Raw genomic sequence first — 26,177 nt, 5'->3', positions numbered from 1 at the left:
GTCCCGGGCCGCCGATGTCGCGCGGGGCGCAGGGGCCGCCGGCCGGCACGGGCTCCCTCCGCTCGCGCCGCGCCCCTGGCGTTGGCTGCTTCTGTTCGCGCTGCCCGCCGCCTGCTCCGCGCTGCCGCCGCCGCGCCCCGTCTACACCAACCACTGGGCAGTGCAAGTGCTAGGCGGCCCCGGTGCGGCGGACCGCGTGGCTGCGGCGCACGGCTACCTCAACTTGGGCCAGGTGAGTACTGCCGGCCCCGCGGGCCCCAAACTTTCCCGGCCGCCGGCGGCCACGCGCGAGGGGGCGCCTTGCCAAGCCCTCGGCCAGCAGCGCCGCGTGGGAAGGCGGCCCGCACGGCTGGGGACGGCGGAGACACGTTGGGAGTGCCGTGGGACACTCGGCGGGGAGGAAATGGTGGCTTGCACGGACAGTCACCCTGGAGGACCCGAGGCCGTGGGTCCCCAGGCGGTGTCGCCGAGCATTCGCACTCGGGAAGTGTGGTCTCGGAAGCCCAGGTCGGGCGCCTACACCTGCCCAGCCGCGCTCGAGTGGGCGCCTAAGGGGTCGCTGCGCTCTGCCCACCCGCGCCATCCTCAGCATCTACCCGATTCCCCATTGCCTCCGAGCCCTAGCTCCGTCTCTGGGGCCACACTGCCCTCGACGGGTCGCCCGGGGCTCTGGGCTCCGGTGCGCGCGCCAAGGCAGTCAGGCGCTGGTTGGGCGACGTGAGCGTGACCCGGGCAACTCAGGGACTGGCTTTCCCTCTGCGTGGCGCGCCGGTGCCTGTGCCCAGAAGTCAGGTTTGGGTCAGGGAGCAAGCAGGACCCAGAAGCTGCGGGTTGGTTGTAGGCTGAACTCTGCACTTAAAACCTCTCTAGGCAAAGACACGGATTGCTTTGCTTTGGGCTCTGGATGCAGCTGGAAAGGCAGCTGTCTGCCCACTAGCTGCATGACCTTGGACATGTCTCTTCTTGACTTGCTCATCCGTAGGGGTAGTGACTTTGTACTGCCTGAGGTTGTTGAGATAACCGAGTATTGTTCAGAACCAAGGTGCTAGTCACAGAATGCCCTTTCTGTCATCCCTGGTGGTTTAAGCTGACAGGTCATTTAGTACTAAGAAGCCAAGATAGGGCCCTAAGCCCGCGCAGCTCCCAAGGACTGCCAACACAGGATGCCTTTTCTTATTGCAGCCCTGTAGAGGGGCAATGGGGCGGGTTGATCTGATTTGTGGTCCGTGGAGAGGCCTCACAGGCTCAAATGTGCAGTCCCACCAGGAGAGCTCTCAGCACCTTCACAGATCCACAAACTACACAGTCTGAGAATCAAATGAAATAAAGGGAGCGTGGCCTTACAACTCAAACTGCAGTCGCAGGCAGTGTTAAATTTAGTTTCATCATTATCTGTGACAGAAGCCAGCAACGTGTGCTTGGTCATGTTCAAAATGACATTTCTTCCACACTTGATCTGAGGTAGAAGACCTCCTGGAAGGGGCAATTCTGTTCTGTGAAGTTCCAGGTCAGAGTTTATCCAAAAGAAAATAATCAGCTTTTGTGTCTTCAAACACCCGAAGAGCTAAGATTTTGCCTTTTGGTGGCCCTGGCTTCGCTGCTCTCTCTAGCTGTCAAAGCTCCAGGGCTGCTTGTCTGGGCTGAAGAAAGCTCTCCTGTTTGATTAGGACTCCCAGCTCCTGCCGCTCTTCCTTGCTCTGTCCAGGCGGCCCAGCAATTTGTCTCAACTAAAAGTAATTCTTAAACTGGGTGGTAAATTACAAAGTGCCTGGGATTTGGGTCCCTGTAATTAAGTGAAGAGAGAGGAGGTGAAGAAGAACTCAGCTCTCCAGCACATAGTTAGTTCTCCCTTTGACATCCTTGCTCATCTCCTGGATGTGCTAGCCTTTAAATATACTGTATCTTACTGAGTTGCTTAGGAGCAAGGTTTGTGCTCCTGGTTTTGCCTGTGGGTGAATAGGGTTTTTAGGCTTGTAGTGATGTTCTTGAGTGGCCCCAAAGGTCTCTCTGAACAGTGCGGTCAGATTCCACATAGTCTGTCACTCAGCTTGGTAGGCCTTGTTCTGGGAGGGATTCGATGGGGACATCACATCTGAGAGATGACTGGTTTGAGGGTAGGAGCTGTCTCCAAGGAAAGCCTTATTACTCTTTATTCCCAAACCAGCTTTCTTTCCCCGCCTTTAAGTGCGGCTAATGTGGAAAAGGCCTGGAGCTTTCCAACCTCTACCTACTCGGTAAGAACTCTTTAAAAACCTTACTGCCATTTTCAAGCAGGAGAATTTGTGACTCAAAAATAAGATGTAGATGTTTTTAGTGTTTTTTTTTTCCTTTATAGATGAGTAACTGGGGATGGAGGGGTCAAGGGAGGGAGCTGTTTGTGTTCACACGGTAACCATGTGTCACCCCTGCCATTACGATAACTGCTTTGTCTCTTGCTGCCTTCTCGCCTTTGTGTGACTCTTTCTTCTAAACCCTTAATGGGCAATTAGAGCTCTGTTCTGTACCTGCCTGAGTCACAGCCTCGGCTTTCTTGTCCGCCTTTCTGGCTGTGCTCTGACATTCTTGATTGACTGTTTCGTTTTTTTCATGCAATTGATAACCTGACTTGATTTATTTAACATGATCCACAGGTAACTCAGGGCATCGATTATTGACCTTTTTCAAGTTATGGATCTCTTTCAGTCTGATACAGGTTCTTTCTGTCCTTTTTTATTAAAAAATATGCATCTGATAAAGACAAGCTAGCCACCATTTCCTTCTCTTAGGCATCATTCCAGATAATGCAACAAGTTTGGTTTTTTTTGTTTTTTTTGTTTTTTTTTTTTTTTGTTTTGTTTTTTTCAAGAGATAAAAGTCATGGGCCAGTGAGATGGCTCAGTGAGTAAGGAGGTTGCTGCCAAGTCTCATGACCCGAACGCAATTCGTGGGACCCACGTGGTGGAAGGAGAGGACCAGCTCCCAAAGTTGTCCTCTGATTTCCACATGTATGCTGGGGCACACACGTGTGTGCACATCTGAACACACACAAAGTAAGTAAATGAAACAGTTTTCAAAAGTAAAAATTAGGAAGGGTCAAATACTGTCATTGGCAGTTGTTATAACTATATGGCTGAGGAAGGGAACCTAGAGATTAGTCGTGAGAACTCATGAGAGTTGAGCCGGCTGCCGGAGAACTCACCACAAGTGTGTACTCAGCAGACAGAAGAGGAACTGTAGTTCATTTCAGCATCAAAGCTGTAAGATACTTAGGGATGAGTCATTTAAGGGGGAGAATGAATGGGAAAATGGTAAAGTGTTTTCGTTTTGGGGGGTGCAAAGAACAGATAGTGTTGATGCTGTGTTTACCGTTGGACCACACCCACAGTCCCCCCAAAAAACTTTTTGCACCCCCCCCCGTGACTCTATTAATTCACTGAAATCTCATAAATCCTCATGGGATTGAACTATCTGTGGAATCCACAAATGAGCTATAGGGTATAGTGAGGTCCAAGAATCTCTCAGACAAGTCTGGGAAAGAGCAAGGAGGGCGTTGGGATCACAGCAGGCTGGCACTGGCCCAGGGATGGTTCCACCCATCCGTGGAATGGACTCAGAGCCAAGGGTGCGTGGGAGCCGTGCATGCCAACTGAGGAGCTACAGATGGATGAGGAAAGATGGGCCATTTAGTTAATAAGTGGTTCTGGAAGAACTGACTGTCCACATGGAGAAACAATTAGACTCTTAGCCCACACAGTACATATGTTAAATTCTAGACAGGATTAAAGATCTGACTGCTTATAAGACCCTTAGAAAAGTAGAATGGCCTACTCTTATAGCGCCAGGAAAGGAGGGGATGTCTTAAAGAAAATAGATTTGAATTTGGGATTTTCAAATGGGACAGTAGTAGCTATTTTAAAATTCTTGGTCTAGAAATCTAAAGAAGTAGCCGCTAGCCTCCAGTTCAGCACTCTGGCTCTCTTGACATGCCTGCCTGTAGATTTTGCTTCTCATTCTGGTAGTCTGAGGTTTCTCTCAGTCTGACCTCTTATTTTTGATTAAAATTTTTAGTAAATACTAAGGCCATAAATAAAAAACTATTGCAAAAGGAAGAGATTGGCACATCAAAATAAAAATTCTGTACAAAGAATATTAAGAAATTCTGTACTAAGAATATTAAGAAAGCAGTAGACTAGGAAAAATAGCTAGAGAAGATAACAAAAATTAAACAAATGAATGAGAAAACAGATAAATGCCCAGGAGAAAAGCAGAAACATATGTGAACAGAGGAAACCGAATGGCCAATAAAGAGAAGATGCTTAGCCTGGCTGGGAGCTGCCCTAAGGCCACAGCGGAGACACCATTTCATACCTATCTGATTGGCAAACCCCAGACAGTGTCAGTGTCAAGTGTTGGCAGGGATGTGGAGCCCAGAGACCTCTTGTTGGTACTGGTTGAAATTGGCACCTACTTTACAGAGCATTTTGGTGCTACAGTGAGACAGGCTGCACCAGCTACTGTATCACAAAGGCTTGTAACCCGAGAAACTTGCTGTATGAATAAGGAGGCTCAGAGGAGATTGCCCACTGAGACGTATTTCATAAAAGAAGGGAAAAGCAGCTTAAACATCCACCAGAGGAGAAGTGAAAAGGTGAGCCAGAAGACTCACACCATGACATTTTAGACAGTGGTTACAGACATGAAGAAGATATGTATGTGCATAGTTCAATAAGCACTGGGTTTTAAAAGGCAGCTTCAGAGGTACAATATTCATGTGAGCCTTTAAAAACAAACCATATCATATTATTGATGGGCGAGCATACATATAGCAAAAATTTAGAAGCCTAGGCTGCAAGGATCTCCTTTAAATTTTAGTTTGTAGTAGCTTCTAGGAAGGGGAAGAATTACAGCTTCCTTAATTTTTTTTTTTTTAATTTTTAAAAATTTCTTCGTACTCTCTTGTTCTCTTGCTCTCTTGCCTCTAGCTTCTCTCTGTCCCTTCGCCTCTCCCCCCTTCCCTTTCCCCTCTCTCCACGTGGTCATGGCTGGCCTCCACTTCTCTCCTCTCTCTCTCCTCTTTCTCAGCCATCTTCTCCCGTTTCTTTCCCCATCTTTGCCCTCTGCCCTGAGTAAACCCCCTCCCCTTTGGAAAAAAAAAACATTTCTTTGTTTTATTTTCTGTTTGTGAGTGTTTTGCCTGCATGTATGCATGTACAACACATGTGTGCATGGTGCCTGTGGAGGTCAGAAGGAGGGTGTCTGATCCCCTGGAACTGGAGTTACAGGTGTTTGAACCACTTGTGGGTGCTGGGACCTGAACCCTGGTCCTCCAAAAAAGCAAGCAGTACTCTTAATTGCTGAGGGATCTCTCCAGCCACCTTTACTAATTCTCAAGGTACATAATATGTCCTCTGTGACCATACTGGGTTAAACTTCTCAGGAAGCAATGCTTCTGTTTTAGACATGGACATTGTACTTTTATTCTTCCCTGAGCAATATTGAGCAACTCCATGCCCACATGGGATTAGGTGTCATAAGTAATCTAGTGATGATACAGAGTGTGAGGGAGGATGTTCTTTACCAATACCCTGTCATTTGTATAGGGAGGCGAACATCCTTGTTTGTGGCATCTGTGGAGGTTCTAGAACCTTCTCCTGTGGGTAGTGAAGAACACCTGCACTAAAAGAAACGTATCTGGCTTATGTATGAATTGTATTCAGGCATTTCACATTTTCTTCAAAATGTCAGAATACATTACATACGATTCTGCATGTGTGCCTGTTGCATGCATACGTACATGCATCCATGCCCACATATACATCCACACATAAAATGTTAAAGGGAGAAAAAACACATGCCACAGTGTCCTGGAACACATCCACGGGTACCCAAGGTGCCTTTGGGCCTGGGTTAAGAAGCCCCTGCTTTAAAATCTCCAAGAAGGGGCTATCCGCTTGTCAAGGAATTAGTGACTTAGTGAACAGAAGGCCTGGCCATAGACCACAGGCTGTTTGGACAGAGCGGCACCAAATACCGAGTACTCTGACTCCCAGCCATTGCCATCTACCACACTCCTTTCTTCTTTTTCTTTCTTGGTGGAAGGGCCCTCATTCCTGCCCCTGTACACCTTTACCTTTGATACTGATGATTCCTAGACAAGGCGAGTTGTTTACTGGCTGGGCACGAAACACAATCGTGCGCACACTCTGCTAGGGATCTGCAGCTCTTGGAGGCGATGTTTATCTGGAGGGTGGCACTCTGACACCGTACTTCCCTTGTGTTTTTGCTTTGCCTGGGGTATTGAGCTAATTTGTTAGTTCTAAGTTTGAACATAAAAGAGCAGGCTGGCTGCCAGGGCCCTAAAAGATCTAAGAGCCTTAAATGATTTTGAACTTGCCCTAAATAGTCGTCCTTAAAATAGCTGGCGAGCAGGCCATCCCTGGCCTAGAATTTCAGGTAAGCCTGTGGAATCCATTTGTCAGCAGAGGAAAACTGTTGCGCTGTGGACAGCTTGTTCTCACAAGGAAGAGCCAGCTGAGGTCTTAACCAGGTGTTAGAGTAGTGAGCCAGAACTTGTTCCAGCTGAAGCACTGGGGGCTTGATGGGAACAAGGCGAAACCCAAAGTGCCAATCATTTGTGACCTAGTTCTTAAGGACTACTTTTTGGTCAGAGGCTGTCTTCCTGTTATGCACAGCTGGCCAGGGAGAGCTCTTGGATATGCACTGGGGACCCAGACAAGATGGTCATTTTGAGGCTTGCGTCGAACTGTCTCAGTGGGCATCTGTACTCAGATGCTTAAAGTGGACAGGGCTTTGATTGACTAGCTTGCCCTTTGACTCACTGGGACTGAGGTGGAGAGCAGTGACTACAGCTGATCTGGCTAGAGTGTGTAGGACAGGAAGGCCCTGAGTGGCAGCGTCCAAAGACAGACATGGAATGAGGCCTGAATGGCTAGCCAGCTGACCAGCCCACTGGAACTGTGCCGGGGGGCACATCAGAAACACAGCAGTAGCCTGCAGACATGGAGACCTCAGTGTGCCTTTGCATTTTGGGTGGCCACAGTGGGCCACACAGCAGCTGGTCGGATACTGTTTTCCGGGGTCTAGCAATGCCCTGCTGTCCTGGCAACATCCCAAGCTTGTTTGGGTCTTGGAGCCTCTGCACAGACTTTTTTGTTTAAAATAATTTTTGAGCCCTCCTCAGCCTAGCCCAAGTCCTCCCAGGACCCAGACACAGGAGAACTTCCATGCACCTGTTCCCCGTGCCTGTCTCCCTCCTGGCTGTCAAGGCTGTGCTGTGACCTTGGGTGATGAGAAGCCCTGGCATGTCCTCATGCTGACTAGTGTTTCTTGTGTGGGTGCCCTGGCTTGGGGACCCTTACGCCAGCTCTGTTGGGAGATGTCACCTACTGGCCATGAGATATTTGGTCCAATTAGAGTCTGACAAACCCTTAATTGACAGACCCAGGCCCAAACTCATACTCAGTGGCTGACTTTTTACTTTTGTCACCTTTGGCAGGTGACCCTGTCCCCACTTCTCAGTCAACGGGCAAGTCACCCTCTCACTGAAAGCCTTCCTGTTCCTGATGAAATAAACAATTGATTGACTAATGAAGCCACAGTCAGTGTTTCCCCTCCTGTCACTGTGCTTTGTGGCATGTTGTCCTCTCTAGGACAGTGGGTTTCTCCTTAGCATTGAAACTTACATCTCTCTGTGTATTTAAAAAAAAAAAAAAAAAAAAACAAACCCTAAACTTAGTCCTTCCAGCCCTAAGGCACTATACTCAGATACTAACTATATGTTATCACCTGGACACACTTAGCTGTAAAACTCACCCTCTTGTGTCCCTGTTTCTTACAGGGACCTTCCACTCCAGTGCCTGAACTAGAGGCCTGGAAGATGCGTCCGGCTCCAGTTTCTTACACCTGTTCTCTAACTAGCCCCTTATCATTGCCAACTGGCTGGCTCTGAGGTCCCCTGCTCCTCCTGCCACTGTGTAGCACAGGCCAAGTCCCCCTAGCTCACTTGCCTGCCCACCAGGCTACTGCAGTACCTCTGCCCCACCACCGGCTCCCACCCAGTTCCAACTGTATACCTCCAAACCCCCTTCTTCATTCTCAGGCTTCCCCTGGGCTTCCTTATGTTCCCCTGGTCAGCCCAGAGTGGACCTCATCTTCCTCAGCTTGGCTCCACTCTCAGCAGCTCTCCCCTGAGTGCCCCAGCCCAGAGAACATATCTGTCTTCTGGACTCTTCATCACTGTCATCGTCTCTGATATTTATGGCCTGCTGGCTTGTCTGCCACTTAGGCTCCGGGCTTTCTGGTAAGTCTGCAGTTGGTCCCCTGGCTGTTCTTCCTCCGAGGTCACTTTTGAGTCTATGACTGAGAAGCCTCACGGGGCAGAGCATGGACGTGTGCTCATTTAAGCCAGTTCTATACAGGTTGTGAGCCTTGAGGCTGGAGGAAGCCAGGCCCTAGCCCTTCTGTTATTGAACATCTCTCCCTACTGCTTTTTAAATTTTAATCCCGTGTTTTTCAAATTCACTAAGCCCTGTGTGTGCATATGCATGAGGACACCCTCCTGTGACACTGCTCTTTGCTTCTGGGCCAGGTCAGCTCCACACTGTGCTGAGAGCCCCATGTGCCCTGGCAGTGCCTGGGGTCCCGCCATTCCTGCCTCCCATCTCATCATTCCTCTGAATCCTGCATCTTCCTGGTGTACTAGTGCCTCTGCTTTGAGGATTCTGAAGACAGTGATGGGTGCAAGGCCTCCGTCTGGTCCTGCAGGGAACCAGGATGAATAGCCATCAGCTGTTGGGAGCCTCACACTCCGTGGGATGGGATCAGCAGCCTTGGGTTCCCATAGTAACCAGTCCATCAATGCCCTCAGTGTCGAGATGGTGGCACCGCAGAGGGGAAGAAATAGTCTCATTGTCTCCCCTTTGGCCGCTTGGGCACAAACAAGCCGCACCCCGCAGGGCCCTGCAGTACCCTGAGGTCCAGCCAGATTTGTTGCCCTGCAGTGGTGTGCTACGCATATCCCCTCCTGAACTGGGCCAGGAAGGGACCATCACTGTCAGTCTTGGACCCTCATGAAGACTCTTGAATTTCTGCCATTGGCCATCAGCAGCAGTCACAGAGCTCTTGTCGACTAGGGCCAACTTCTCAGTGGCCAGCCAGGCCACTCCTGCCACAGGATAAACAAATTCCCTGTGTTTTAAGAACCCGGATTTCCAAATTTTCTCCCTTTGGTTCCCAGTCATCATTCTGGTGAGGCACCCTTCATCCACCTTGTCCCTTTCCCTACACTTCAGGACAGAAACTAGGGTATCTCCTTGGATTTTTCTCTTCCCTGGTATTGGCAGCCACTAGGTACAATCCCTGCCAGTCTGCCTCCAGTTACCTCTCACGCCCTACCCACAAGCAAGTAGCCACAGCCCAAGCCAGCCCCATGTCTATGCTCTGCTAGCATCCAGCATCTGCCTGGTTGCCTTCCCTGACTCCTTCTCAGCCTTGATCTCCACCACCAACCAGAAAGTCTCACGTTCTCCCTTCTCTACTTTCAAAGCGTCAGAGGCTCCGTGTAGTATGGCCCACAGCCCCTGTGAGGGGTCCCATCTGCCTCCCGCGCATCCTCCAGCCTAGCTCCTCGCTCCAGCAGTGCCAGAACTTTGATGTTCTGGAAACTTTACCCATGTTCTTCCCTTACCTCTGCTGTTTGTTATTGCTCACAATCTATCTCCATGTGATCTACCCAGAGAACCTCAACCTGTCTACTGCTAATAGGGTTGGTTGAACACTGTCTGCCCAGAGCTCCATGGAGCGTCCATCTTCTCCCTGGACTACAGCATGGTGTAGTAGTATCTTAGTAGTATCTCTGCCTCCTTGGGACCTATCCTGCTTCCTGACATATAGAAGGCTCGGTAAACATGAAACCTTTGCTTTTTTTTTTTTTTTTTTTTAATTCCGGGATCAGTGTGAATGAGAGAAAATACTAACTTTATTGTCATAGCTTCTATTGGCTTCCAGGTTTGTCAACTGTCGAGGACATGTATGGGTTTCTATCCAGTGACATCTCTTGGTACCTTGCTGTTGGGTGGCTTGTTCTCCAGGACTGGATCTTGTTCCACAAGTTCAGGGTTACCTGCAGGAACTTAAAAATCAAGTTCAAGGGACAGAGCCGATATATCTGGCAGTGTCCAGAGTCCGTTTCTCAAAGTAAGGGTGAACCCTTTGCTCCTAAGTGAACAAAGAACAGGAAGAATGCGACAGGACCAGGAAGTGGTGGTAGAAGGAATAACGGAGGGCAGGAAGAATGTCATAGAAAGAATCTGGCCTGCCCCTAAGCCTCGGTCTTTAGTGAAAGTCTTAGTCTTTGAAGTGACAGTCCGGATCCTGACCGTACTGTGTCTCAGGTATGACTGATTTTAATTGTCTGGCAACTTAATCAGTGGGTGCCACTCCCGCCTTGACTGTCACCATCCAGCTTTTAGCTGGTCCTAGACTCCTGGTATTAACTTCACTAGACAGATGAGCAAACTGACCTCCAGAGAGGTTGAGTAAATTACTACATCTTGGTGGATGCCAGCTCAACAGCTTGGCAGCCTGATGTGGAGGCCCTACCCTGGCAGTGCCAGCCTTGTTAGGAAAGGTACAAAGAGAATGTATGAGCCAGTGGGGGCTTGAGTCAGGTTTTCCAACCAGCTGAGAGCAGAGGGTTGCAGTCCAGGCAGGAAGGTTCCAGAGGAAGGGCGGTGCCCTGGGAAGGTGCCTTTGTGGCCCTGCTAAGTGAGGGTGCTTTGTACTTGGGATCCTCCCTTCTTATCAGGCCTCTGGCCGAGAGCTTGCATCAAAGGCTTATCTATGCAAGAATGAAGGCAGACCTGCACTGCCTAGGATCAAACCCCTGGGCCTTACACATGCTAGGCAAGCACTCTACCACTGAGCCACAGCCCAGCCCCAGAACGGCAGTTTTTACATTGGATCCAAGGCTTTCAAGGGCAGGGAAGCTTTCTTGTACACTCTCTTCAGCCTAATGTATATCCTCCCCAGCCTAGAGTGCATCTTTCTCAGCCTAGTGTATACTCTTCCATGTATACTCTCCCCAGCCTAGTGTATACCTTTTCTAATCTAGTCTATACCTTCTCCAGCCTAACATCCCTCTGTGTTCCCACCAAGATGGCACTAAGTATCAGAGTCAGAAAGTAGAACCTAGTGAGAGGTGAAGAAAAGCCTTACAGAACCCAGGGCTGCACTGAAGGAGACACAGTGAAGCCACCCTCACCTTGCAAAGCCTTGTGGTCTTGATCTGTTGCAACAATCCAATGCAGTCAATAACATAAGCATTTAAATACAGGAAAAGACTGGAAACAGAAAACTACAGTAACCATCTAGAGTTCCACTCTCCAAAGAGGGTGACGGTTTGTATTTGGAGCATATCCTTTTGTCTTCTTTTTGTTCTTTAATCTTTCCGTGTGGGTATGTGTGTGGATGTGGATCTGCGTGCCGTGGGGCACGTGAGGTCAGAGGTCAACTTCAACTGTCGGTTCCACCGTGTTTGAGATCAGATCTCTTGTTGTCCATTATGAATGCCAGAATAGCTGGCCCATGAACATTCAGTACTCTCCTATCTCCACCCTCCATGTCTCTGTAGGAATACTGATCTTAAGATGTGTGCTACTGTGTCCAGCCTTAGGTGGGATCTGAGGATCCAAACCCATGTCCTCACGTTGACACAGCAAATGCTTTACTATCGAGCCTCTTCCGGCCCCCTTTTTGTTGTGTTTATAACTATGTGTTCATGTGCACACATACTTGTGCTAATATATGTGCACACACACTCATATGCACAAATGACTTATATAAATAGACTTATATAAATGTAGTTTCAAAACGTATCCCTTCTAAGTTAATGACTATTCTCCGTTGTCATTTCTAATGGCTGGTATGTCATTGTATGGCTGGCAGATAATTTATGTAGTATTTCCACGACATTTAGGTCAAGGGATTCTTTGTGTTAGGATGTGCTTAGTTTGGGAGGACAGGATCTTGTGGCGAGGTGGCTCTATGGCTTCCCTGTCCCCACTGACCTGTTCACACCTCTCTTGATGGTGACCTGTCCTACTTTTCTGTCCTTGTAGAACTTATAAATGTTTGTTTAATTTAATCCCTGAGGATACTGTGAGAATTTTTTTTAATGACTTTAAAAAAATTATGGGGAGCTAGAGAGGTGGCTCAGTGGTTAAGAGCACTGGAGGCTCTTCCAGAGTGATTCCCAGCTCCCACATGGGAGGTGACAACCATCTGTAATTCTAGTTCCAGGAGGTCTGATGCCCAATTCTGATCTTTGCAGGTTCTAGGCATGTATGTGGTACACAGCCATACATGCAGACAAAACACCCATATGTATAAAATAAAAAAAAATTGAATTATAGATTTGTTTTGAAAAACCACAGGACTGGAGATAGCTCAGTGGCAGAGGACTTGCCTACCATGTACTAGGCCCTGGGTTCAATCCCCAACACTGAAAAAAAAACTTAGTTATATCTTCTATAGTGATTTTCCACCACAGAGTTCAAACAGTGCATTTGTATAAAGAGAGAAAAAATAAAATCACCAATGCCCTTGCAGAACTCATCCCAGTTGTCCCCACCTCCTGATATCACCACTGCTCACACCTCAGTCTGTGTTTCTGTTCGTATCTTTAAAAGACAAATATGATCATGTGCACATACACAACATTGGACTTGGATCCAGCTCAACTTTTTTTTTTTAATACCTAGCTATCTTAACCACCCTGGAAGTCCATCCTTGACAGTACATAGAGAGCTGCCCACTTTCTTGGTAGTGTAAGTAGCTTTATGTCATCTTTATGGCTGTGACTTAAAGCACTCCAAATTGTTGCACTATTTGCCTATGGGTGTTTGTTTGCCTTACCTGCATGCTACCCTAATCCTTCTTATCCATTCCTCTATGGGTGCATACATGAGACTTTTTCATGGGATACATAACAGCAAGAACAAATATAACAATCAGTGAGAGTCAAGACATTTGTCTGGTCCTGGCTACACCACAGGTGATTTTCTACCTGTTTTTCCTTGTACTGACTCACTTATATTCTTCAAAAGCCTATGAGACGGGTGCCATTATTCCCTTCTTATACATGAGAAGGTTGGTCCATGGCTTCACAGCTTGTAAATGTTGCCAAGGGTTTGACCAAGGTGGCCTGGCTCCAGAGAGTGAGGCCATGTGTTATAGGTGTGTCCATGTTACAGATGGTTGGGCATTGGGTAGTTCCCTAGGCAGGTAGATGATGGTTGACACTCTCCAGAAGAGTGTGAGGAGGTCATTGTTACCATTTTGGGGTGAAGGTGGTTTCTTATTGTACATACTAACTCTACTACTATACAAGGTTAAGGCCATTGGCTTTCTTTGTAATTACAGCTAAAGTCAAACATCCCTTTATATAGCTAGTCATCATTTCATTTTTCTCTGAATTGCTTATTTTTATTCTTTGCCCAGTTTTGTCTGAATAATTTGTAGGTGTACTCTATGTAGTTTGAGGATCCATTCCTGTTTTTTTTTTTTTCTTTCTTTTTTAAAGAACACTTCAGCAATTTTTTTGAACCTAGATCAGTGGTCGTGTTTTGAAGTAGAACGGTTTGTTTGTGAGGCATTGGGCCCGCCCTTTGTGTATTTCAGGGATAAACAGGCCTAGATCCCTGTCTACAGCCAACAGGAATTTAACCACTGAAGAGGAACACCCAGGTGCTGCTTTGGGCAGCAGCAAAGAGCAGGACCTTGTTCCCTGGGAAGGCTTTGTGACTAGTAACATCCGAGGTTTTCTTGGACAGAGGAACAGGCAGGAGGTGGTGTTTGGGCAATATCTCACTCAGCATCTCATTTGGAAGCAACTCACTGTAAAGTAGAGAGACTCTCAGGCAAGGGTGCTTAGGGAACAACTAGAGGGAGTAGTGGAGGGGTGAGGGTAGGGAGTGGTGAGACAGTAGGGTGGAGTGGGCATGCAGTTAGCAGAGCCTTCCCTGGTGGTGCTTCCCAGTGTTCAGGAGATGCTGTCTGGAGGGCTCACTCATCCCAAGCACAGAGCAGAGTAGGTGGGGAATGGGCTGGGGGAGGGATAGGCAGGAAAAAAAAGCAGCTAGGTTAGAGCAAGGTTAGAGAGAGAAAAGTTCAGAAGGGGGGTAGGGGTTTAGTGGAGGTTGGAGAGATGGTTCAGAAGTTCAGAGCACTGACTGCTTTCCAGAGGAGTTGGTTCGATTCCTAGCACCCACATGGCAACTCACAATTATCTGTAACTACAGTGCCATAGGATCCAATGTCCCTTCTGGCCTCCACAGGCCCCAGGGACACAGTGGTATGCATAGTTGTACATGCAGTCAAAACACTCATGCATATAAAATAAAATAATTTGCACTTACTGTTCAATTATGAGAACCAGAGTTCAGATCACAGTACCCATGTACACCAGCCAGCCATCCTGTAAACAGCTGTAACTTCAGCTCTAAGGGATCTGACACCAGATTTCTCCCTCCATGAGCTCATCCACAACATGGGCGAGCATGCGCACATGCATGCAAACACACACACACACACACACACGATACACAATTACATTTTTTTTTAAAGTTCTGACAGCTGATATGGAGTGTGTAACTTTAATCCTAGTACTCAGGAATCAGGTAGATGGATCTCTTGAGTTTGAGGCCAGCTTGATCCACCCAGTGAAATTCCAGGCCAGCTAGCCGGGACTACACAGTGAGACCCTGTCTCAAATAGAAAGGAAGGAAGGAAAGAGGGAAGAAGGAAGATGGATGATAGATTGACAGACAGACAGACAGACAGACAGACAGATAGATAGATACATCTGTGGAGACTTTGCCATGTATCTGATGGCATTAAACAGCAGGGGTATTTATCAGCTACTGCTTTCTTTCATTCAGTAAAGTTGTGTGGTGTATCCAAACCTGGCCTGATGCCTGACTAGTTCTGAGCTACAGAGATGGACTGGGGCAGGCAGGCTGTGCATCCCTGTGGTCCCCCTCCTATGACAGTTTTAGCTTTATGCATGTCCTCTGAGGGCCACAGAAGAAGCCTGTGGTTCTCTGTCAGACCCCACATCCTTGGATCCCTGCCTGTGTCTCAGTTAGAGTTTATTTAGGTGTGTCTGTCTGAGAACAGATTTTTGACAGAAAAATAAGTCCATTCTTAGCCATCACTGGGCTTGGTCTCACACACATCTCTGTCTTATGCTGTTGATTTTTTAAAAGTTAAACAAAACCCTCAATTTATATTCTTCGTGATAAAGCCCAGTTTTTCTGGAATAGAAAAGAAACTATTTCTGTCTTGCTGTCAAGAACTCATTAACACCCTTTCTTTACATCCTCTAATGTGTCATTTGCTGGGATGTGGTACTATTAGCCCAAACAAGAAAGCTGGGTTCATTTCAGTGTCTTAAACTAGGTTCTGTCCACAACTCGGCCAGTTCAAGACCCCCTCAGACCCTCATTTAAACAATTGTTTTACTTCAGCAGTGCTGTGGATGGAATCCAGGACCTCATTCAAGCTAGCCAGTGCTAAGCCAGTGCCCTGACATTCAGCCATACCACCAGCCTGCTAGGGAAATGGCTGCTCTCTCTTTCCAGAATGGTTTGTGTCCTTGTACACAACATTGTCATAATAACCTTCTAAGCACCTGCTCCCACCCCATTTCTCAGGGATGTAGGTCTCTACTTTTTGATACCTAGCCATGACTGGAGCATCAGAAAACCAGACTGATTCTGTCTCTTGTTAAATCAACTTCAAATCCAGATGAGTCCTTGGAGTAGATATGGATGAACCGATGTCACTGTGTTGTGTTGCTCCTGCTGGGGAACTAAGGGATTACAAACCCATACCATTGTTATGTTCTATTGTTCTCAAGTCCTGAGCATGGACCCTTTTCAAGAAGCCCTGGGTGGGTTTTCTGCTTTCTTGTGTCAGAAGTTCAGCAGGGAAGAGCTGTAGAAAATCCCATCCTAAAGCCAATGAGTCAAAGTCGGTTTTACTTTCCAGCAACTGTTTCCTGAAGTTAGTAACTTATGTACCTTTGTACTTGTTCTGTGCCGATGGCTGTTCCAGCCCCTGGCCTGTTTCCATGCCACGATGGCATCCTTAAAGGATGAACACAGACTACTTCGTGCAGATTTCCAGTGACTGGAGCTGCCATTGGGAGATCTTTTCCCCAAGGCCCCCCAGCCGCCTTGTTTATTTTATTTGAATAACTCTGTTAGGCTGCATGAATTAGGCTGCAAGTCTTCAGGTTGGGCCATGTTGCTGCGTGCATCATGGGCATGAAAGTGATGCCACATGGATTGTTAGGGACAATGGACAGAGCCAACAGGACTATACTCCTCTGCCAAACCTACTACCTATTCCATTTTAAATGCCATCTTTGTCCTAAGCTCTTTCATGGTGGTGTGTTAGCCTTGGTCCCAGTGTAATTTCCGCATCAGCCTCTCATAGCAACAGAGGCTGTGTCAGTGAAATGAATGACATGACCAGGCCTTCCTAGCAACCAGGGAAGCTAGTGCTGTGGTTTGCCCACTTGAGAGAAAACAGGCCAGTAAGCATGGCTGCTCAGAGTCGGTCGTCAATCTGCCTGAGTCAGTGTTCTCAGTATGTTGGGGTACTGTTTTTTACTCTTTCCCTAGAGGATTACGGGGTTTCCTGGACCATTTAACTTATATCACAGTTGTAAATTTGCTGACACCATCCATAGGCAAGTAGACGTGGAGAAATGGGACAAAGAACAAACAGTATAAAGGAAAGGACAATGGGTATGCATAACAGCAAAGACCTCACAAACACCACACCAAGCTAAAGAGGCCTTGTACCACAACTAGATGATTCCATGTGTAGAAAGCTCTAGAATAGACAAAACTAACGGAGTGGAGTGGAGGGACTCAGCTTAGGGTCAGTGGATGGGGAGGCTCACAGATGCTCCCAGTGATGTCTTGGTGGGAGTAAAGTCTCGGTAGGTTGCAGAACATAGGTATAGAATGGACTAAATCTCAGCCAACTGTGGCATGAGTGAGCGTTTGCTCAAGTCCTCACTGGTGAATTTTGCCTGTGAGAAGAAAAAGCCCTAGGTAAATATTGAACTCTTGATAAGGATGTGTATGTGGAAGTGTTTAAGGGGGAAGTGTGCCGATAATGGCGGTTTACTTTCGAGTGAGTACACCAAGAATAAATGTGCTAATGGCGGGGTGGATTCAGGGAGAGAACTCTGAGGGGACTTCAGTGGTGGTTGGGGTGGGGGTGGGGCGTTTGCTGCACAGTTATCTCTCAGAACTTTGCTCTGTGTTTGCAAATTTTCATAATAAGATATTAGGAGAAAAAGGTAGTTAGGGCGTGGTGGGATGGGGTCCCCTGAGGAGAAAGCCGGTGCTCTCCCAATCATGAAGTTATGTTTACAGATGAAGATTAGAAGCCTTATAGGGATTTAGTAGAGCCAATGATATCATCGAGGCAGTAGCAAATGGAATCTGACTTTGGGACACTTACTTCTATAGGGTTTAGGCCACCTTGGCACCCGAAGGGACAAGCGTAGCTCCTGGAGGCCCTCACTTGCTAGTTCTGTGCTGGCAGAGTCTCAGAAAATGTAAATGAGCCCAATCCTACAGTTATAGGGACTTCCTGTGCGCGAGCGATAAGCCTGCGGCAGACACCCCTGGCAGCGTCAGTTTGGCTTGTTCGCTGTTAATTATCTTCTCCATCCGCTCTGCCGTGTTTTCGCTAATTTCGTGATCTGACTTAGTGACTTCCTGAAGACTTCTCAGCCTCCCTGATTCTTTTGAAATCAAGGGGCAGGACCGGCAGCCGCCATGGTGCAGAGTCCTGAATGGGAGTCCTAATTTGGACCCCTGCCCGTTTCCCCAGGGGCGCCCCAGATCAGATGCAGCAAAGACAACTCTAGTCCTCTTGGGCAGAGCCTCTGCCAGATAGGGTCTGCTAGTAAATTCCGAAGTGGGGGCGGGGACATAGGAGAAGAATGAAAGCATTATTCTAAGAAGCTGCTTTTATTTATAGATTCTCCTAATTCTATTAGAACGAACGCCGGAGGGATATAAAAGTTGGAACACATAACACATAATAGAAATGAAAGGACGTTAAACTAAACGAGGGAATGCGGTAGAATGAGAAGAATCTCAAAATGAGAAGAGTCTCCGTACCGAGGGGAAGATGGGACTTTTTCTTTTTTTTTTTCTGAAATAAAATCATCTTAGAGCACTTTGTACCAGGAAAGCGAATTAAAATAAGGGCTCGGTGAGGAGAAAACTTGGAAGGAAGTATAAAATATTTCATAATGAAAAGGAGAAAGTGGTAAGCTGACTCAAGGGGAAAACAAATACAGTTTGCACTAATTACATTATAGAGACAAATAAAATGTTGAAAAGGAAATAAAGCCAATTAACTACTTAATGTGCTCTAAGAGTCATTTGCAAAATAAAATGTATTAAATATAAAATATGCAAATAGCTGTCATTTGCTATTTTTTTTCCCCAATAGCCAATACAGTGCCTCCTGTTCTGCATACACAATGAAGGAGTTTTGACCACTAACAAAAGGCATTGATGGGCTTTAATACAAAGTAAACAGCCACTTGTGTTAGGCAAGCTGAAGTCAGACACCACTTTTCAGTGAATGAGGTAGAGTCTGAAGAACATGTGCTTAGGGGTAAAACTCATCAGAATCAAGTTTAATGAGTAGGCCCAGCTAGATGGCTTAGTAGTAAAGCTACTGGCCACGGAGTTTGGGGACCTGAGTTCAATTTCCAGGAGACAACTAACTTCTTTAAGTCATTTGTTTTCTGACTTTTACACATAGGTGCTTGTGCATGTGCAAGTAGTGCACAAATAAATGTAATTTTATTTTATTATTTTAGGGTTTTTTTTTTTTTGAGATAGATATAGTTGTGGCTAGTCTGGAACTCTCTGTGTAGTCCAAGCTGGCCTCAAACTCATAGAGATTCACTTGCCTCTCTCTGCCTTCCGAGTGCTGGGATTAAAGGCGTGTGCCGTGTTTTTAAATCTAATCTATGTAGGCATGAGTGATAAAAATCTCTCTTCTGACAGTGACTGTCCCTTCCTGTACCTTAATTCTTTCTTCTGAAAACCGGAAACTAGCGACACTTCCAGTAAGTACGTGCTTGGAATAGTGCCTGTCCTCAGGTGACCATTCTGCTGCTAATAGCATCATCATCATCATCATCATCACCATCACCATCATCATCATCTTTGTGATGGTTATCTACATCAGTGGAGCCAGACATACCAGTCTACCTAGTTTGACATACCAGTATGCCCAGTGTTAGGCATACTGGAATTGCCCTAGGGAAGCACTGCTTTTAAAGCAGGAATTCAAAGCTGGGGAGGCGGAGAGCTGGGGATACCAGAGAGACAGCACTCCTCATGGTGTCCAGTTCCATGGCTCCCATCTCCAGCTCTGGGAATACAGTAGGGGAAAAGTTTGAATATTGCTGTACCTTTGTCTTTTTTTTTTTTAATTGAGGAAAATTATAGCTGTTAACACGTGAGACAGAGCGAGGAAGCTATGCCAGACTAAGACAGCCTTCATGAATCGTGACTTACAGAACCATGGCTGCAGAGCTGACCACAGGCTCCTAGTGACTTGTCTGGCTGTTGCCCTCCAGTTAGCAGCAGGTGGCCATTCACTACACTGCTGTTTACCTGAGGTACTTGCTTTCACTCCCCCCTCCCCCACCCCCAGAGAACAGTGTGCCCAGAGGTGTTAGATTTTTATCTTCTACATGTTTCTTGCCCTGGGCATCTTTTATGATGGACTGTACTAAGTTCTGACTTCATCCAATGAGAAAAAGTCTAAGGAGCCGGGCAGTGGTGGCGCACGCCTTTAGTCCCAGCACTTGGGAGGCAGAGACAGGTGGATTTCTGAGTTTGAGGCCAGCCGGGTCTATAGAATGAGTTCTAGGACAGCCAGGGCTACACAGAGAAACCCTGTCTCGAAAAACAAAACAAAACAAAACAAAAGTCTAAGGAGCCATAGAAATGAAAAAGCAAGGATGCTTTTCCTCTCATCCTGCTCTCCCCATGGTAGCTAGCCTTCCCTGTGATGCATAAAGCCAGCTTTTCATTTTCCCGGACCGCCTCCATGGACCAGCTCTTGCAAACAGAGCCATTGAGCAAACATGGACAGAAGATTTCAATCTGATCTGAACACTTGCCTACACATTGATCAGCCATTGGCGAGCCACTTCCTGTCCTTGGGTGTCAAATCAGTCACCCGTAAGGTATGATGCAGTTATCATTACAGAACAGAATCCTGCAGCTGACTGAGGGAGACTGGAAGGTGACTGCTGTCCTCACGGAGAGGAGCCCGGGACAGAACTGGTCCTCCTGATTGACATCCTCTCTCTGCACTGACCTCAAGGGGAGTAGCATTGTCCCCAGGGGATACCTAAGCTGTCCTTACTGTGGCTACAGGCTGAGGGCTAGGAGGTTCTTTCCTTTACTAGTCCCACCTTTGGCTGTTCCCTCACATATTTCCTGGGCTGATTCCGTATTCGATTTTGAAAGAGTATAGAATTCAGGGTGTTGCAGTGTCGGAGTCACCACCTGTCTTTTGACATTAAGAGCCTAGAATGAATACTGAGTAATTTGCTGCAGTTTGATGTACCCCGCCACTCAGCAGCCACCATTGGCAGTCTGCATTCTGTTGGGAAACACTAACCAAGTGCATAAGCCGTGTGTCCCCAGTTTCAGAGAACTGATAAATTGTAGCTAGGCATGTGTTCAGAGGCAAAAACCAGAGGTAAGGACTTAAACATTGTGAGGGGTTATCTTGTTTTGTGTATGCCAAATGGCACCTCGGTTTTCCACCCTGCCCACTCTCTTCATGTGGGCAACTCCTTATGGCGGTGTGGGGCTAATAATACACATACACTTTGAAGTCTGATATCCAGATCCAAGACAGGCTGCAGGGCTTGGGGTTGAGAGACTAGAGCAAAGGCTGCTTCCTTTTCAATCAAGAAGAGACACCCTCCCCAGGGACGTGTGCCTGGATCTATCTCAGGGGTTACAGCTATGTTATATGGCCATGCTGGCTCCATGGGAGTCTGGGAAATCGAGAGTTTTGGATTCTACAGCCTTTATGAAAGAGGGAGGTAAAGAACGGGTTGGAAATACAGGTGGGGTTTGTGTCTATGGTGTTTCCTCTACACCACAGTGATGGTGGTATCTCTGTGTTGTCTTGTGGGTGATTGGAAAAACCGAAAGGGCATAAGAGGGAGGGAAAGGTCCTGTGCATGCCTAAGAGGCAGCTACCTCTTAGTGTTGGGCTAACTTGCCGTCTAGTGAGGGGTAAACTCTTACAGATGCCTAGACAGCTGTATCCCGAGTCCAACACCAGCAGAGTGGGAAACTTCCTGGGAGAAGTGCAAGCGATTCCAGAAGTTGAGGGCAGTCACTTCCAAGAAAAGGAGATAAAGACATCATGATGATGAACATGGTAGCAGGCAAGGCTGACGAACTCTTACCCAGTGAGGAATGGCTCTAAGGCCACCAACACTTCTTCCCACTTCCGTGTAACAGATAAGGAAACCACGGCACAGAGTCTGTGCCAAGTAGCATCTCACTGCTCTGCCTGCCTGTCTTTTCCAGCCCTGATCATTATCCAGGTCCTGTAATAGAGACATAGGAACTGCCTATGTCAGAGACCGTGAGTAGCACCACAGTCTGTGTGTACGGCAGCCATTCAGGTCTGTTTGCCACCAGCCTCTGCCATTCAGAGTTCCATTGTACCCACAGAATGTGGGGCATCTAATGATGTTGGAACACTCCTTCGACATCTGCTGCCCCTCTCCAGGGCACTTTTCTAAGTCTTTGGGGAGGGGAGCAGCCTCCCATCCTCTCATAGGAGTGTAGGGCAGGGTGGCCTAACAGATGGCCTATGATGAATCCCTCCACTACTCCCATTTCTCCATGCTCCCACCAGACCAGCAGCAACAGCATTTAGGACAATGCTAGAAATAAAACTTCTCAGGCTCCGCTGCTCCATCCGAGACTCTGGGTGCTGCTCCAGCTCACTGGCTTTAGAATGTAAGCTGGGCAGTGGCTGGATGCTCTGAGCATCAAGGGGCGCTTGGGCTTCCAGCATATTGGCCTCAGATACTGGTTTTTATTCTTTCTGGGCTTAGGCTAGCTGATCTTGTAGACTCTGCACACCTCCTCGTATTTCAGTAGCCACACGTGAGGAAGACAGCCACATCTGCCTGCTGACTGGCATCAGGTGTATTTAGGTAGTATTGCTGATTCTCATGTTGAAAAAAAAAAAAACAGTCTCCCACACTTCCTAGACCTGTACACAAATCGAGGCAGTTCCTATGTCTCTGAACCTAAGGACCTGATTTGTAACATGGGCTCAGGCAGGTAAGAGGTGGGCGAGTCCAGAGAGAAGAGTCCCAGCCTTGTGAGGCAGCTGCCCCAGGGGTAGCTGTGGGAAGGCTCTTTGTGGAGAAGGCTATTTTGTTACCCATGGTGAGTGGGAGGTCATCTGAGGAACAGGCCAGAGATCGTTGCCACAGCCAGTGTCTGCAGTACGTCCTCAGCCTGCTCTTCCTCACCTTCCTGACCCTGAGCCACCTATGGAGGCCTGCCATTTCAGTGGTTCTTTGACTCTGGAAGTGCACATCTCCTTGCTTGTTCTTAGCTTTGAACTTCTTCCCCATATGAATGTTCTCTGGTGTCACCAGGAGAGTCTACCTGACCTTTTAACCATAACCATCACTAGTATTGCTACACTGTGTCCTGCAACTGGGTACCTCACTCCATGTGAACAGTTGTATCATCCTGTATAATCAAGAATACTGTAGGTTTGCATGTAATCCAAATGGCTGCGGATATCCTTATCATGCTCAGCCAGATAATTACCTCAGGGTTCCTGGAGTATGTGAAGCCCACCGTGAAGACCCATTTATCTTCAGTTTTTGCTTTCAGCAACAGTTACATTGTCAGTGTGTATCTTGATTGGAGAGATGAGGTACGCTCTACTGGAGTACTTTTGAGGAACGTCGGCAGAGATTTTCCAAAGATGAAAACATAGGGACTGTTATGGGGTTCTTTCTATTCCTTGGTCCCAAAGGAAGTGAAGAGGGGCTGTTGATGGGAACCAGAAGGAAGGATGAGGTAGACCAGCCCTTGTGAACGAGCAGGGGTCTGGGAGAGGAACCATGTTGAAGCAGGTCTGTAGGCAGAGGCCAGGGGAGTGCAAAGGCCAGCCTTGCTTGCCTTCTCATTTGCCTCTGGGTTCACAGAGTTCATCCTGTAGCTGAAGGGTAGAGGAGCCATGGGCGGGGTTCCCATCCCTGGGAAGGAGGGGTGTCCTCGTTTGGTTCTCTATTGCTGTGAGGAACACCATGACCAAAAACATCTTGGGGAAGAAAAGGGTTATTTCAGCTTACAGCTTACATCGCGAAGGGAAGCAAGGGCAGGAGCTGAAGGCAGGAACGAAAGCAAGTGCCACGGAGAAATACTGTTTGTGCTTTCTCAGCTTGCTTCTTAAATATAACTTAAGGGCCCTGCCCAGGAGTGGCACACCCACAGCAGCCTGAACCCTCTCTCAACAGTCATTAATCCAGAAAATGCCCCACAAAATATTCCAGTCTATGGAAGGCAGTTTTCCTCAGTTGACAGTCCTTCTTCCCAGATGACTGGAACCTGTGTCAAATTGATTAAAAAAAAAAAAATTAACCAGCACAGATAACCCCTTGTCAACTTGACACACAAATATATCACTATTAGATCCTGCCCCTTCCTTTCTTGCTTATCCCTAAGCTCTCTCATTAACACCACACAATAAAATAGTACAGCTTTAAAGCTCCAGTGTCTTTACAAGAGTCATTTTTTTTTTAAAGTTCAAAGCCTCTTTAAAATATCTAATATCTCTTTAAAATCTAAAGTCTCTCGACTGTGGGCTTCCTTCTATAAAATAAAAAGCAAGTTATATCTTTTTCCAAGAGGGAAGAACCAGGGCACAGTTATAGTCAAATCAAAGTGAACCCCAAAATTTAGCAGCACAAATGTTCATTGTCCGACATCTGGGACTCACAGTCTTCTGCTTCTGAAGGGTTTGGGCAGTTCCCAGTGTGCACCTCTGCAGCCTTCAGCACGCACAGCTTGACTCCTAGGCACAGGCCAGCTCCCATGACACCCACCCCTGTCCTTGGTAGTCAACCTGTGGTCCTGGCATCTATAACACAGGGGTCTCCCCTGCACCCATTATAATAGCTTTAAGCACTTAGCAGCTTTTCCAGACTAAAGTTCTAAATTCCGTCCACAGTCTCCCTCAAAACAACACAGTCAGGTCTGTCACAGCAATACCCCACTCTCTGGTACCACTTTCTGTCCTAGTTTGGTTCCCCGTTGCTATGAGAAACACTGTGACCAAAAGCAACTTGGGGGAGAAAGGGTTTATTTCATCTTCCAGCTTACGGTCCATCAAGAAGGAAAGTCAGGGCATGAGCTCAAGGCAGGAACCCAGAGGTGAGACTGAGCATGTGCTGACTGGCTTGCTCCCCGTGCCTTACTCAGCCTGTTTTTATATATACACACGACCACCTGGGGGTGGACACATCTGCAGTGACCTGGCCCTCCTACTTCAATCACTAATCAAGAAAATGTTTCACAGACACGTCCACAGACCAGTTTGATGGAGACAATTCCAATTCCTTAGCTGATGTTCTGTCTTCCCAGTGACTCTATACTGTGTAAATTTGACAAAACAAACAAACAAAACAAAACAAAACAACAACAAAAAAAAACCAATCCAAACAAACAAAACACCAAACCAAAAAACCCCCAAACACTAGCATGCAGGGAGTGCAGGTTAGAGTGCACTGAGAGGAGGGGTGGATGGGACCTCCAGCCTGCTCGCAGGTGGCTGTCTACAGGTTTCCCTTTTACGTGTCACACTTAGGACTCAGTTGACTCAAATCTGTTTTTTCGCTCTCTGTAGAAAAGGATTTGATTTTTTTCCCTTGTAGGAACATCCGCCTCTCCTAGAGTCACCACTTGAGCAGTTTCTCCTTTCGCCAAGGATGTTCTGTTTTGGGAAGTAGTCTCCCTGTGTGCTCTGAGGTTGGGCTGATATCCCATCTCAAGCTCAGAGTGCTGGGTTAACAGGCATTTATATTCACTGTCCAGATTGCCAGGGAGCGTTCTTTGTAATTTTGAAAGGATTGTTTCAGATATGTTCCCTATGAAGAGTAATGTTTTCTGTTTGTTGTTGGTGTGGGGTTTGTTTTATCTTCTTCTGAGTCGGAAGTTGCCCAGGCTAGCCTGGAACACATGTAGCTCAGGATGTCTAGAACCCCAGATCTCCTTACCTCTGTCTCTGTCTCTGTGTGTTAGGATCACAGGTGAGGATCCTACATCTGTCTGCTATTCTGTTTTAGTAGATTGCCTTATAACAGCCTAAGAGAGGTGTTTTTGATTTTTTGTTTTTTGTTTTACCAAATTTAAGATTTTTTTCCCAACATAATGAATGTTTTTCTAATAGTATTTTTTTTTGAGTTTTTAATACTTGTTTTTTTTTTTTTTATTTTATATGGAATGGAGTTTTTGCCTGAATGTATGTCTGTGTGAGGTTGTCAGATCTCCAAGACAGGAGTTACAGACAGTTGTGAGCTGCCACGTGGGTGCTTGGAATTGAACCCTGATCCTGTGGAGGAGCAGCAGGTGCATGTAACCATTTTTTTTTAATTGATTATTTGGGAGTTTTACATCATATACCCCGATTATACTCATTTTCCAGTCCTCTCAGGTCTCTCTTCCCTCCTACCCCGCCTCAAAAGAAGAAGAAGAAGAAGAAAAAAAAAAACCTCTTCAAATCTAGTTTATGTTGTATGTTGCCCATATACTCACTGGAGCACCTCCAAGGCCCCACCGGAAGCCATCAGTTCTGGAGAGCTACACTTCAGCATGCTTTTGTTGTTGTTGTTAAATGATGAACTTGTCTTTTATTTTATGAGCATTGGTGTTTTGCCTACATGTATACATGCCTCTCTGTGTGTGCTTGAGGGAGAGAGGAAGAAGGAGAAGAAGGAGAAGGAGAAGGAGAAGAAGAGAGAGAGAGAGAGAGAGAGAGAGAGAGAGAGAGAGAGAGAGAGA

The 26,177-nt window shown here is 47.0% G+C and overlaps 1 protein-coding gene across 1 annotated transcript in view; it reads left to right on the top strand.

Annotated features, from left to right (window-relative positions):
- Nucleotides 1–6: 6 nt before the first annotated feature.
- The window catches only part of Pcsk6 (proprotein convertase subtilisin/kexin type 6), a 183,895-nt gene continuing 157,724 nt past the window's right edge, over nucleotides 7–26,177 (top strand). Inside the window, exon 1 of the mRNA XM_028776685.1 lies at nucleotides 7–232. The gene's annotated coding sequence lies outside the window, so the exon portion shown is untranslated. The remainder of the gene's footprint in view (nucleotides 233–26,177) is intronic.

Source organism: Grammomys surdaster, unplaced genomic scaffold (genome assembly GCF_004785775.1).
Source record: "Grammomys surdaster isolate TR1022 unplaced genomic scaffold, NIH_TR_1.0 271, whole genome shotgun sequence".
NCBI lineage: Eukaryota > Metazoa > Chordata > Mammalia > Rodentia > Muridae > Grammomys > Grammomys surdaster.
This window is presented reverse-complemented; position numbering and strand designations above follow the sequence as displayed.